Genomic DNA, 14,095 nt, shown 5'->3' with positions numbered 1-14,095 from the left:
GCAACCCATTTCAGCATTCTTGCTTGGAGAATCCCTATGGACAGAGGAGCCTGATGGGCTACAGTCCATAGGGTGGCAAAGAATCGGACATGACTGAGTGACTAAGCACAGAGCACAAAGCTTTTATCCCACTCCATTAAGACTGTTAACATGTCTCTCTGCCCTTACAGACTACATCACACTTGAGGTTAATAACCATATCCTTGTATCCCAGATGCCAGAAAATAGGCATCTTTCTCAGTTCTTGGAGTAAAATCTCTCTTGCAATCATTCCTACCACACAGAAATTAGGGATAAATTGCTATAAGAAAATGCAACAAAACTTTAGGTCAAAATGTGTGTTTAAATGGACCACCAGGTTATCTCACTGCCTTAGAATGGCTTTTTCTAAGCAAATGCTGTTCTGAGGCTAGGGACCAAAAGGCTGAGTGAGAGGAGCACGGGCAGGTTTGCATGAAACCAATCTAGTATAAGCTTTGGGTCCATTACTAGCACAGACCTCTTTCAAGGTCCTATCGATAACCTTATACTCTGAATTTCATACATATTTTCTCAAAAAGGATCTCCCAAGTTGTACAAGCTTCAAGCTCTAAAACGTCTAGGTTTACCTCTGAATAAAATAAACTCATGTGGTTTGATTCTGAGAAAATCAAGGTCTTTTGTAAGGAGTAAAGCCTGCACTGCTTAAGAAGATGGGGTGTGGAATTGCATTGCCTAGGTTAAAAGTCGGATCTATGCCACTTAAGAGACACACGACCTTGGGTCTGATACTTAACCAGTTTAAGCCATTTCCTCAGTTACAAGAAGAGCACCACTCACTTCATGAGAGTATGTTCTTCATTCAGCTTTATTTACTGAACACAAACTAGGGGCCAGGCCCTGGAGAGTGAATCAACAAAGGACATGTCCATAGTAGCAGGAGAAAATATTGGTTGTAGAGTGTACATTTATTCAGATTTCCAGATGACGGTGTGAAATGTAGAATCTGTATGTTAATTAGTTAGATTTGTGCATTACTGGGCTTCCAAGGTAGTGAAGTCTGCCAATGCAGGAGAGGCAAGAGATGCGGGTTCAGTCCCTGGGTCAGGAAGATCCCCTGGAAGAGGAAATGGCAACCCACTCCAGTATTCTTGCCTGGAGAATCCTATGGACAGAAGAGCCTGGCAGGCTACAGTCCATAGGGTCACAAAGAGATAGACATGACTAAGCAACTGAGCACATACAAGCATTACTAGGAGGAAATCTGAATATCTTTTAGACCTGGCAGTGGGAGCATATTCCAGGTGAAATTCAAGAAGAGGGTCTTGATACATGAGGCAGTTTTTCAGCATTTAATTTGTAGAAAACATGTGGCTCCTCCCAGGTTTTTCGTGACGGCCCAGAATGTGTGTTGCTGGAAGCCAGATATTTTTCCTGGAAGCTCAATGCCTGCAGAATCCACTCGCTCTGATGGTTCAGCGGAGCCAGAGTTTGGCAAGTTGTAAGGCCCGATAGACAAGCATTTGTTTCCATGAACTTTTAATTAAGGTTGTATCTGGAGCTTTGAATTGAATTTTTATATGGCAGAGAGGCAACTTCTTGTGTGCTAACAGCTTCACTGCTGTGCAGTAGGAGCATGGGGACCTGCATGTGCCAGCAAAGCTACCTTTGAATGTATATAATATCTTCAAATTATATGAGAAAGAAGCCAAGTTCAATGGCAAGAGGAGCTCTGGAGCTCTGCAGAATTAAGAGATAGGTCATATTTGTGAATGATGCACAGTATCCCTATCCATCACAATGAAAATGTTTTTCTCAGTTCTGTTCAAAATCTTTGTTGGATACCTACATTTTTTTTTCTTTCTTTTTTGAATCTGAGATTTAATCCAGGACAAAGACTGTCCACAGAAACATAAAATAACTTCAGGCTAAAAGTTCTAGCATGAAGTTTTTCACATTGGCAGCCCATTTATACAAATTAATTTGATGGCATAACTAATATTTCATTCCTCTAGACATGAGCACAGTCCAACTGAGTCTGTCTTCCATTCTTCTCTTTTTATTAATAGAATAAAAAGAGTTTTCTTTGCTTTATTTCAGATTTAACAAACCACTGATGGAGAAAAAAGGGAAAGTGAATCTTCTTCCCTTTCAAACCCTGAGTAACCTTGGCAGCAACATAAGCCTCTATCAAAGGCAAACAAGACTGTAAATAACAATTATTTCCCATTCACAAAATCTGCCTTTGACAGCCCAAGAAATAACAAATTATAAGTGAATAGCCCCCAAGAGGATTTAAAGCACTTTAATCATCCTGAACCTGTTTTGATGTTGTTTCTTTAGAGTGGAATTATTAACTCCTTTGAGGAACTACAACCAAGTTTGTAATTTCCGGATGTTCTAACTAAGCAGAGTGAAAGGCAGAAAAATCCACTGGCAAGACTTTTTTTGAAAAGTTAAAACAATTGAGATATTTTAAGGGTATAAATTCAGGGAATATACTCTACTTCCTTTATAGTTTCACTCTAAAAATGTACTAAAGAAACTTATAATATACATTGCCTTTTCTGAGGAAACCTATCTACTAGGGAGTCAGAATACATTCATTCTTTTGATTCATTTGCTTCATTGATTCTTTTCTAATGAATTCTTATCACGTTGGCATAGGAATAGGAATACAGTTGGTATGTGCTGGGTTTTGTCGCTCAGTCGTGACCCACTCTGCAACCCCATGGACTGTAGCCCATCAGGTTCCTCTGTCCATGGGGATCCTCCAGGCAAGAATACTGGAGTAGGTGGCCATGTCCTCCTCCAAGGGATCTTCCCAACCCAGGGATCGAACCCAAGTCTCCCACACTGCAGGCAGATTCTTTATTGTCTGAATCACCAGGGTAGCCCAGTTGGTATAGGTATCCCTATTGGGTTCATACTTGGTGAATGCACCTAAATCTACATGCACAGATTTCCCTGGCAGTCCAGGGGTTAAGAGTCTGCCTTCCAATGCAGGGGACATGGGTTTGATAGTTGGTGGAGGAACTAAGATCCCACATGCCATGGGGCAATCAATTCCATGCCACAACTACTGAGCTTGTGCCATAATGAAGATGAGCACATCCAAAAAATATAAATAAATAAACCTACATACATGTGAGGCAAGGAATTAAGGTTGAACAGAAAGAACTCTCATCATGCCAGGAAGTAGTTGTGTGATTGGGTGTGGCCTTCTGAGCTGCAGTTGTTCTCACTTTAAGAGGCTCTTCCCAGTTATAAAATTCTCTGCTCATGCCCTAGTAACACGGTGCTCATACAACTGGAACTATCGCAGCCACTTTCAGGCAGGTGCTGTTCAAGGATGCGAAAATAAGACCCGGACATAATGATGAATCAAGGATTTCATCAGAGGAGTGGTTCACACAATGCACAATCAAAGAGTACCAGTTGTGAAGACTCTTGAACTGCATAACTGGATTTCTATTCTGTTTTGATACAATAACAGAGTCCCTAAATGGAATTATACTTAAGACTAAGAAGAGGCAGCTGGTGGTAATGTATGTATAATTCTATCAAAAAATTCAGCTGGAGCCATAATGCAAAAATGAGATGGGTCAGGTGATTAGATTTGTATACATATCTACTATTTCCAGAAAATGACAATATCTGACATTAGTTAAGAAACAATGTCCATAATGTCTTTCTATGAACATATTTCTATATTCCAAATGTTCATAGTATGACCTTGATATTATTTTGTCATATGTACTTTATCCCAGACACGGAATGTAAGCTACTCTGTATATTTCAGAACTGTTTTTGCTTTTCAAATCCTGTAGCTCACTTTACAGATTTACAGGCTAAAAATGCTTTGTTACAGTGCTACAGTTCTTCTGACAGAAAAACAGGCGTTCTACCTGTTCAAAAACCAGAGCTGCTTCTGCCTAAGGCATTGAGGAGGAATTCGATGAGTTAATAATTAGGGACACTTCATTCTGATCCTTCAACAAAGGCAATTATTTCAGTTTTAATATCGGGGTCACATTTTTATGTTACACTTGATTCAGAGAGATAGCTGTAAAATATGTAACATTCAGAAGGCCTTTGGTTTTCTCTTAAATTATTCCAAAATGCTAGACTAGCACTTTAGATTTGGGGATTTGGGACTGAGACATAATTAGAAGAAAGCCCGGCATTGACAACAGTGATCCAATGCCTTCTTTTTCCCCCAAGAGAAAATTATAAAGGATATGCTAAGTCTCCATTAGTGAAATCATAATGTGACAGTCATTACCCTTTAAAATTTAAACAATAGTTACCACAGTAAGTTAAAATTCTACTAGACAGTGTAACTCCTGCTTGTTAGGTTGAAGGCATGATCTTTCCATCTTGCAGATCAAACACAGTTGTATACTGGCATTTTTGCATGATTCAATCTGCTAGTTAGCTTTAGGTAAACTTTTTTACATTTCATATAAATTTTACAACTTTATATAACTGCAGCATTCTAATTTCTAATTAAATGGTTATTTTATCTAATACATTATAGACTTTCCCCTGGAGGACATGGTTTACCACCAAACTTTTCAATAGTTAAGTTAATGTGGATGTGAATAGTTTTTACCTGCAAATACGTTAGTAATTATGGTTTGGTTTGTTTCTTAAGGCTAGAGCAAAACTTGACAATTTTAATATTACCTGGGTAGTTTCCGAGATTTCTATCAATGCTAAGACAGTCACCTATCCGGTAAAGCCCAACAACAGAGTCACTTTTATTATTGGATCAACAAAAGTCATCAAAACCTACTGTAATACCTAAAGTTCTTGATATTTATTTCAATGTATGAAACAAGGAGTGAACATTCACTGGTTACACATTGTAAGAACTTGTATCCTTAACAGTATTCATTATATATATAAAACACTATTCATAGTTCACTTCAAATGCCAGACTTAAGTAATGGGAATACTCCTTGAGCAAAACATAAATAAATCACTGCAGTGGAATTCAATTAGATTAAATCTGCCGTTCTTTGGTACAGAAGCAGAGGAGCAGCAATGCCTGAAAGCACAATCATGTAGCCCCTGACTTGGAACAAGTCCACCAGGCTCTGCCCTTGGAAACTAAGACAGAGCAGGGCACACTTTGTGAATGAGTTTGCACTGCAGCAGAAAGAAGCAAAGAAAAACTTGGCTTTCTTCCCTCAGCACTTCCACAAAGACATAAATTGTGCATTGAAGGATGCAGACAGGAGAAACCTCTCCAAGTTGAGCTCCAGGGAAAGGTCTGCTTTGTATTCCTTGGAAACTCACAAAGACACTAGTGTGGAATTTAAGGACTGTCAAATTTTCCTTCAACCGGGAATATGCCAAGGGACCTAGACATCCCTAATCACGTGTGAGTCAGAGAAGAAAAAAAAACAACTGGGCTGGAGAGTCAATGGAAAGGAACTGGATAGTTTCCCACGTCCAGGATAGCCAAACTGTGCTTCTGATCTACTGAGGAGCAGATGGAAGGAGAAGGGAGGAGATGACTTTGAGCTGCAGATCTCATCCTGGCATTCAGGTGAGTTTCAACTTTTCACTAGAATTCTTAATAGAAAGAAAACTATTTATGAATTTTATGTTGTGAAAAAAACAAAACTTAACTAAAAGTACCAGCTGCTGCTGCTGCTAAGTCACTTCAGTCATGTCCGACTCTGTGCAACCCATAAACGGCAGCCCACCAGGCTCCCCCATCCCTGGGATTCTCTAGGCAAAAAAACCCGTGGTTCTTTTAATTTTAGGTAAAGTGTCTACATGGATTTTTTTCTTGAAAATTTCCTTCTCTCTTTATGGTGGAGAAAAGCACACATTTTCCTTTTTCATTAAAATGTGCATATCTGGACAATACTATCTGTGGTCTGCTTGGTGGTGGCACTTGATAATTGATTAAATGACTGATAACAATTATATCTTTAACTTGGTAATGAAAGTTCTCTGCACTTTGAACGTCAAATGCAGTCAAATCTGCTTATAAGATGGGTTAAGGTAGAGAATGAAACTCAAGAATAAGTAAAGACAAATTCCCTGTCCATCAACAATGCAGTTGAAAAGGGACAAAAATTGGATTATGGGAACTGGAGGGTGGTGCATTTGGCTGCAAAATTAAATAAGTTCAACTGTATATGAGCAAAGGTGTTTTGTCGCTTGTGGTCTCCATGTAGTGGAGAGTATCTATACCTAGAAGCATCTCATTAGTGCAGAGGCACCCAGAATGAAATTCTCAGAGATAACTGTACAAGTGCTGTATCACTGGTTGTAAAACAAAAATATTATACATGACTTTTTAATATCTCCTCAGAGGGACATAATCAGGAAAATGTATTTGCTTTCCAAGAAAACATATCAAATAAGTAAATGATTCAATATGTAAGAAAAATTTTTCATTAATATTCTTCATAAAATTGTTTCATAAAAAAGCTTACATATGAAAATAATTTTTCACTGAAATAGATTTACTCTTTGATGTTAATAGACTTAGCTGTTCAAATTAATTTTAAATTTTGTGAAAAACAATATAAAATGTTGGCTTTGTTATGATCTATGAAATTACTTTTTAATATTTCTTTGTACCCTTGAGCAATTTAAAATCTATGAAGTAATACATTTTTCCATAGGATACAATCACCATGGTGATTCTGAAACCTTAATTTTTATATTAAACAAAAGCATTAGGTTTTGGAGTTTATCGGGGCAAAAAAATGAAATACACAATTGCCTTGAAATATTATCTACAAGTAATAAAATATTTATGCATGACTTAACTGTTTTTATATAAAAACGTAGATTTTTAATCCATTATAGTTGAGGTGTAAATGGTGTAAATTAACTCAGGTAAATACTTGTGCTAAGTGCTCTCAGGTGAATTGCAATCAAAATTAAGATCTACAATTTAACAAGATAAAGTCACCTCTAACTTACTCTTTGTTAATTTCAAACAAGTGGAATTAAATATCATTATTAAAATTAGGCTGTATGGAGTTAAAACCTTCCATCTGCAATGCTTGTCCATTGCTATTTAAAGTTATAAAATTTACCTGTAAGCCTTCTATTAAATAATTTTAGGATTTCATAAAATTGTCTCCATGTCTGGGAAAACTCCTAGCTAACCCCTCAAATGCAAACATACCTGAAATGAAGATGGTATCAAATATCTCATGATTAGGTTGCTGTTTTCAATCTGATATTTTGACAACATGAACTTGATCACTTTCAGAAAGCCCTTTCTAAATTTAAATGCAGAATACAGGCCACTTCACTCATTAAATGGAATTCAATACAATTGAAATGGAAAACAGGTGATAAAACCATGACTTTTTGTATTGAATAAAAATAATTCAATGAAAATAAAAAGAATAAAACATAGACCACATCCACTCCTTCAAAGTACAGTGTAAGTTACATTGGTGTAAAGTATCTTATGATCCATTCTGAGATGTCTCTCTGGCAGCTTAACACTGTCCCAAGCTGGTGTTAAGCTGTTTTATCCGTGAAGCTTCCAAAAGGTTTACCGATAAAAATATAATCGTGTTTTCTTTCAAGTTGTTTTATGATAAAAGTGGATTCAAGTTGTAATTTTTTCTAGCAAATGAGGATAATTCACTGCAATATAAAGCCCAATTTTCATCATGATTATAGGTCATTCCTTGGCACGTAAATGACCAAAATGTATTGTACTTAAAACTGAGTGCTCAAAAACATATGTGTAGATGGACAAATAAGCCATGGGGTATGTTATGACCCATTCTGGGGAATTAAGATATTATCCATGTAATTATTTAATTCAAATAATGAGAGTGTTTACCTATAACATATGCTGTGTTAGCTTAATGAAGGAAGATTATCATGCTGAATAGAACTATATTTATGTTATATATTTTAGCTGGTTTTAACAATAAAAAATAAGCAGAATTGGAAATTACCATAGGTCATACCCAAATCCCATTAAAATAAATAATTTCAAATGTCTTTAAAACTCTGCTTGATGCAACAGGAAGAGAACTGAACTGGGAGCCAATAGATAGGGCTGAACTTGGACAAGACATTTCACCTTCCTAATGTTTCATTCTCATTATACTGTAAATAAAACATGGAGTAAATTTCTCTAACTCTACTGGATGCTCTAAGGTCCTTTTCAGCCCCAACACTGCATGATCCTTTTGATCTGTCCCTGCGAGCCTTTATCTTCATATTTCATTTCCATTTATTTTTCCTGACTGGACTTCTGATAGCCAAATGGCCCCATATGGCTGACATGGCCAAAATGAGAGAAAAAGAAAAAAGTTTAAAAACTGGAGAAAGTGAAAGTCATTCAGTCGTGTCCGACTCTTTGTGACCCCATAGACTGTGTCCATGGAATTCTCCAGGCCAGTGGGTAGATCTTCCCAACCCAGGGATTGAACCCAGGTCTCTCGCATTGCAGGCAGATTCTTTACCAGCTGAGCCACAAGGGAAGCCCAAGAACACTGGAATGGGTAGCCTATCCCTTCTCCAGGGGATCTTCCCGACCTAGGAATCGAACTGGGATCTCCAGCCCCAAAACTAGAGAAGTTATAGCCAAATAAAACCTTTGATAGAGTAAAAATTTACAGTGAACTCCCAAGCTGTACAAAGATTTTTAAATATGTAATTATTTTTTTAATGTACTACATTTAAAAAATGAGGACAAAGTGATTATTGACAAATAAAGTACCCTTGAATAAATTTGGAGCTCTTGACACCTTAGGGCCATTGACATTGACTGTAGGATGCTTTGAATATGCCAGGTTACTCAGTGAAGATAAAAGCCCATAAAAAGAAGAACGCTATATGAAGAAGGGAGAAAGAAATTAAAAATTAAAACATAAAATTGGTCAAGTCATAAAAATATAATTAAAAAAGTCCTCTGAGGCATTCTATCACGATTAACATAAAGAGTTGTAACATTTTCAATTAAAAAGGGAGATAATTCATTATAAGATGAAATGTAGGCCTCTCCAAGTATTATTTCATATAAGTCCTTTCAGAGATCACCAAAAAGGCTTAAACAATATTACCATGAAAGACTATTTTGGAATATCTTAATGATCTGTTTAAAATGTTGAATAAAATTGATAGCTATTACTGTTAACACATCAGTTCTACCCAGGCAAGGAAATATAGTAGCCATTTACCATAAGCAATTACTTTGAGGGATTCTGTGATTATCCTGAGATTTCAAATAAAAGCAGACTGTTTTATTTGCACTAAAAAGCAAACTGTTAATATTTTACACTTCTTCAATAGAAAGGTGGCAATTTTGAGAAATTCTAAATCCCCAAGAATCAATTTGACACTTTTTGGGCTGATTAACTTCAGGATGCCTTGGACACAGTAAGTCCTCAATAAAAATGGAATGAAGTTACTAAAGCCCTATTCTCCTTATGTTAGTTCCCACCAAAAACTATTCCCAGCTTCATCATTGTACCTGAGCAGTGGTTGTCAAAGAGAGTTTTCTGGGTTGTTATTATTATGTAAATATGTCCAACAGGGGTTAAATGATGTGACATGCGTCCCTTACACGGCAGGAATTATCTGAAATATTAACATGCTGACATATATTACAAGTCTCCAAGGGGGATACATGGTATGTAGCCACCTCAGATAGATTTGTTCTGTATCTCTTGAAACATCTCACTGGACCACTGTTTTGCTAAAATCACTTTGAAAATGAGGTTGTGTATGGTTGACACCCTTGGCCAACCATCCAAATTCCCCTTCATTCTAGGCTCACTCCCTCCAGATGCTCCTAACACAATGTGTCCAATAGTAAATGATGTCTAATGTTTTCTTTGTTTATCAAACATACAATCTTGCTGAACCTGTACCAATTTCCTTGTAGGGGACACAATACGGAAGATGCATTTTTTTCCCCTCTCCCTCTTATTTCATTGTTGTTTGTTTGTTCTTTCTTTGTGGTAGACACATTTAACATGCTTTCCTTGTTTGCATTTCTGTATATATAATTTGCTCACTAGTGAGCCCGAAGCAACAACCTGTGTAACGTACGGAAGTCGTTAGAGCCGCTTTAGTAGGAATGAAAGAAAAAAAGCTAGGAAGGGGAAGAGGAAGAAAAGAAAGAATAACACTCAGCTTCTGATGACCAAAATCAAGTCCTGAGTCAACAGTCATGAAGGTCAGAATTGATAAAGGGAAGAGTTGTTTACAGTCCCATTCACTCTCATTTGGCCTGTTGAGAGCCAATCCTGGCTACTAGATCTAGGACTTTATTATATACCAGAGGTGGAGAGAACTCAGTGTAATGGAAAGAAGGTAGAACACTACTGCAGGGCCATGGAAGAGAAAGTTGCGGAGGTAAGGGAAGCAGAGAAAGATGTCTTGATTTTCTTTCTTTATTTCAAAATCCCAGCAGGTAGATGTGTTAGATTGCATGAGAGTGTGCTGAGTGTACAGAGGCTTTATCTTGCTTCCTATATGGGTTTTGGGGGACAGGCAATTTTGCAGGATGCCCGGAACAACCTGGGAGGTCCAAATGGTTGGATACAATGAGGGAATCCAAGTAACCTGGGTACATTTGGGAAGATATTCCAAAGTTCCCCTGCACTCCATCAGAAAAGTGGCAAAGGCAGCTAATGGCGCTGGCTAACGTATCTCCAGCTCAAACCATCCCTGCACCCTGGCTATTGAGTGATCAGACCAGTTAGGGGTCAACCGTGAGTCAGCTAGACCTCAAGAGGATATGCCAAGCCCCCAAAGGCAAAACCCACAGTTCACAGCAGCAGCCTGTCTGCCCACATGTGAGGAGTACAATACCAAGAGAAAACGCCTCAAGCCCCCCACGCACCCAACCATGCTAAGGGTGATGGTTGGGGTAGAAAGAGCAGGTATTACCTGGGCCAGAATCTATAGGACGTTGAATTTCACCTACTTATCCATGACTGTTTAAATGAGAAGAGGTTGAGACATGTTTAACTGGCGAGTCTGAAATGCCCCCTACCTGGTATGGTAACAGTTCAAAATGATCAGATCAGTCTTAGAAAAATAAACTAGGGTTTTCTCAGCATAGCTGCTGCTGCTGCTGCTGCTGCTAAGTCACTTCAGTTGTGTCTGACTCTGTGCGACCCCATAATTATGTGCAAATTTTCAGCACCTTTCATTATCCTAAGACACTTGTTTTCTATACCATGTTTCATATTCTATTTTGTATTGTTATCTATCTTTTTTAAAGCTAGGATGTCCTGTGTCTGCTTTTGATAATATAGCTTCATGAGGACAAGGACACATTATATTTCTATATTTTACTATATATTATAAGCACAGTACTCACACATACAGCAACAATATTAATTATAGTGCTTTTTCATAATTCTGCCCAATTCTATACATATTGATCATATTTGGATTATATAATAAATTTTCTATTACAGAATGTACCTAGCATAATTAAACATTTCATGTTGAAGAGGTATAGTATCTCTTAGCTTATAGTGCCAGAAGAGAATTTTCAATCAACATAGAAATGAGTGTTGTGCAATTATCACTCACATAATCATACAGTTACTTTTACCCAACAGTGGAAATCCATTATGGTCATTATATGTTACAGATAGCTGGCATTTTTAAATAAGAAAAATAATGACATCTTGGACATATTTATTGGCAGAAACTCTAGTACATCTTATTTCAAAGTGGAAGATGTTCATAAAAGACATATAATATAAATCATGAAGCCAAGTTAAAATAGACTTTGTCTGAAGCAAGAGATTTGCAGGTTCTCTTTATAGTGAAAAGAAACCTCAGCCACTTCTCCAGATTTGACCTTTCTGGGTGGCTTACCTGAATAAAATGAGAAGAATTTAAAAATAACAAAAGAAGCTCTCATACCAAAATGGGGTTATACACTGGAAATAAAGTGTCTTTATATTACTGTTGCCTGATTAAGGGGTAGAGTTAAATATAATGTATTTGTTCACTCTTGTATTTTTCCCCCCAGCACAGGAGTGTGTAAATAAGAAGCTCAGGCCTTTTCAAACCTGTACCACCATATTTCATTTATGGCATCCAATAAGGTCAAAAGGCAAAGAATAAAAACTCCCAGCATGGGCTAACTTTGTCAATTTAAAATGTGGTTCACTATTCAGCCTGTTGTTAAGCAAGCTGTTCAAATAATGTCTTGGTTCACATGTCTGTGGGTCTCTGCGAGGCTTCAAAGTCTGGGGAATGGCCTATGCAAGTCTGAAATCTAACCTTCCTCACCCTTCCATCTTTCTGTCTCCTGTTTTCTGATCTTTTTAATCCAGAACCTTTAATAGAAAAATTCTGTTGCCAGACTGAAAACAGCATGGGGTCAACATCCCATACAGGTTATTTAAAGCAACATCTACAGTCTTTTAAATGTTTCAAGAGCAATTTAGTTCACCTCTGGGTACCCTTCTTCAAACACGTTCTATTAAACATACATAAACACAAGTCAAACATATTTATGATGAGATTATCAAAAGCCAAAAACCAGATAAACTTAAATGCTTAAATAAAATACTCTTTAAGCAACATATATATCTCAGTTCAGTTAATTAATATAAAAGCAAGACATTTTAAATAAACAATGTGAAGGAGTAGATAACAGAATATAGTGGAACCAAAGCTACTGTCTTCAAGGAACAACTACTTCTAACAATAGGGTCACAAAGAGTCAGACACAACAACTCAACAACAGCAACAACAACTTCTAACAAAACCAATAACCTGAACCAATAGCTAATAAGAAAATCAAGTACATGTTAGACACAGAAAGCCCTAATTTCCCATATTAAATGCAATAGACAATGTAGTCCAGCATTTTCCTTGCTATCTCAAAGTGGAAGTCCACTATCATAAAACTAGAATAAAACCATCTGAAGTTGTGTATATTCTGCTATGAAATCTGATTTACAAATCAAAGGGCTTTTGTTCTTTCCCCTGTTTCTCATTTCCCTTCTGGATTCTTCCTCAGCCATTCTTTTAAAGGAAAAATCTTGGCAGTAACAACATATCTAGAAAAACAACACCCTCAGTAACTAACTTAGAGAAGGACATCTGTAAAATAACGTGTCTGTGTCACAATCACGAGAAGAGGTAGGGACATATCAATTTCAGTAACTTAATAAAAATGCTTTCTGAAAGTAGGATTTAATCACCACATCGTGCAGAGTACCCGTGGACCATCCAAAACACTACAGAGGAAAGAACTCTTCTACTGCAGGATACCAGATTAAGGAGGTTCTTGGCAACAATTAACCTGAAAGACTATAATAACACAACACAACACAAGCAAAAACTTGAGCAAAATGCCTCTACGTGGAGTTTTATATTTGATCAAAATTTGAATGGAAGGCAGTCAAAAAATAGTCAATAAAGGCAGAAAGAAGTAAAAACAAAAAAAAAAGAAAAGAAAACAACACAAAAATAATTTATGAAAGCCATGTTTTCATCCACACTCAGTCAACTCTTGGGCCCTTCTCCAGACTGGAAAACAATGTATGCTATGACGCAACTCCAAAGTAAGATCTCAGGGAAAAACTTTAATCTAAAAAAGATTGAACACATACCAGCACTTTAAATATAAAGCATGTCCAAAGCCCCCCTCACGTGTTCAGGTTTGCTATTTGGTTCTCTCAGGCAATTCACATGCAGCTTTGAAGCAACACCACGCAGCACAATAAAACGAACACTTACCAGACAAATCACCACTCCCTGAAGCAACGAAGAGAAAACATCACTTACCTAGGAAAAGAAGAAAGGAGTAGAGATTAAGATGTTATCACCTAAAGACAATTATAGCGGTTCTTAGATTGTCCCATCCTCTTTACTGCCTGGATTTTCTCAGTGAACATTATTAGGCTTTTCAAACTAAGTTTTAATTTATTTATGACGTAAAGGGATTTTGTATGAGAAGTGACTTCAACAAGACGGTACCATCTTGCAAAATCTCCTGTGAGCTCATTTTGCCCCAAGTCACTGACATATATCCACAGGCAAGCACAAAGGGGAAGATGCTAACAAGATTCTGAAAGGAATGAAAACACATCCTTCAGGTGTTTCTACAAAGAGCAAAGGATTGTCAGGG

The 14,095-nt window shown here is 37.2% G+C and overlaps 1 long non-coding RNA gene across 1 annotated transcript in view; it reads right to left on the bottom strand.

Moving 5' to 3' along the window:
* The window catches only part of LOC129620125 (uncharacterized), a 37,663-nt gene extending 23,821 nt beyond the window's left edge, over positions 1-13,842 (bottom strand). Inside the window, exon 1 of the long non-coding RNA XR_008698396.1 lies at positions 13,753-13,842. This is a non-coding gene — a long non-coding RNA (uncharacterized LOC129620125). The remainder of the gene's footprint in view (positions 1-13,752) is intronic.
* Positions 13,843-14,095: the final 253 nt, after the last annotated feature.

Source organism: Bubalus kerabau, chromosome 9 (assembly GCF_029407905.1).
Source record: "Bubalus kerabau isolate K-KA32 ecotype Philippines breed swamp buffalo chromosome 9, PCC_UOA_SB_1v2, whole genome shotgun sequence".
NCBI classification, from domain to species: domain Eukaryota; kingdom Metazoa; phylum Chordata; class Mammalia; order Artiodactyla; family Bovidae; genus Bubalus; species Bubalus kerabau.
This window is presented reverse-complemented; position numbering and strand designations above follow the sequence as displayed.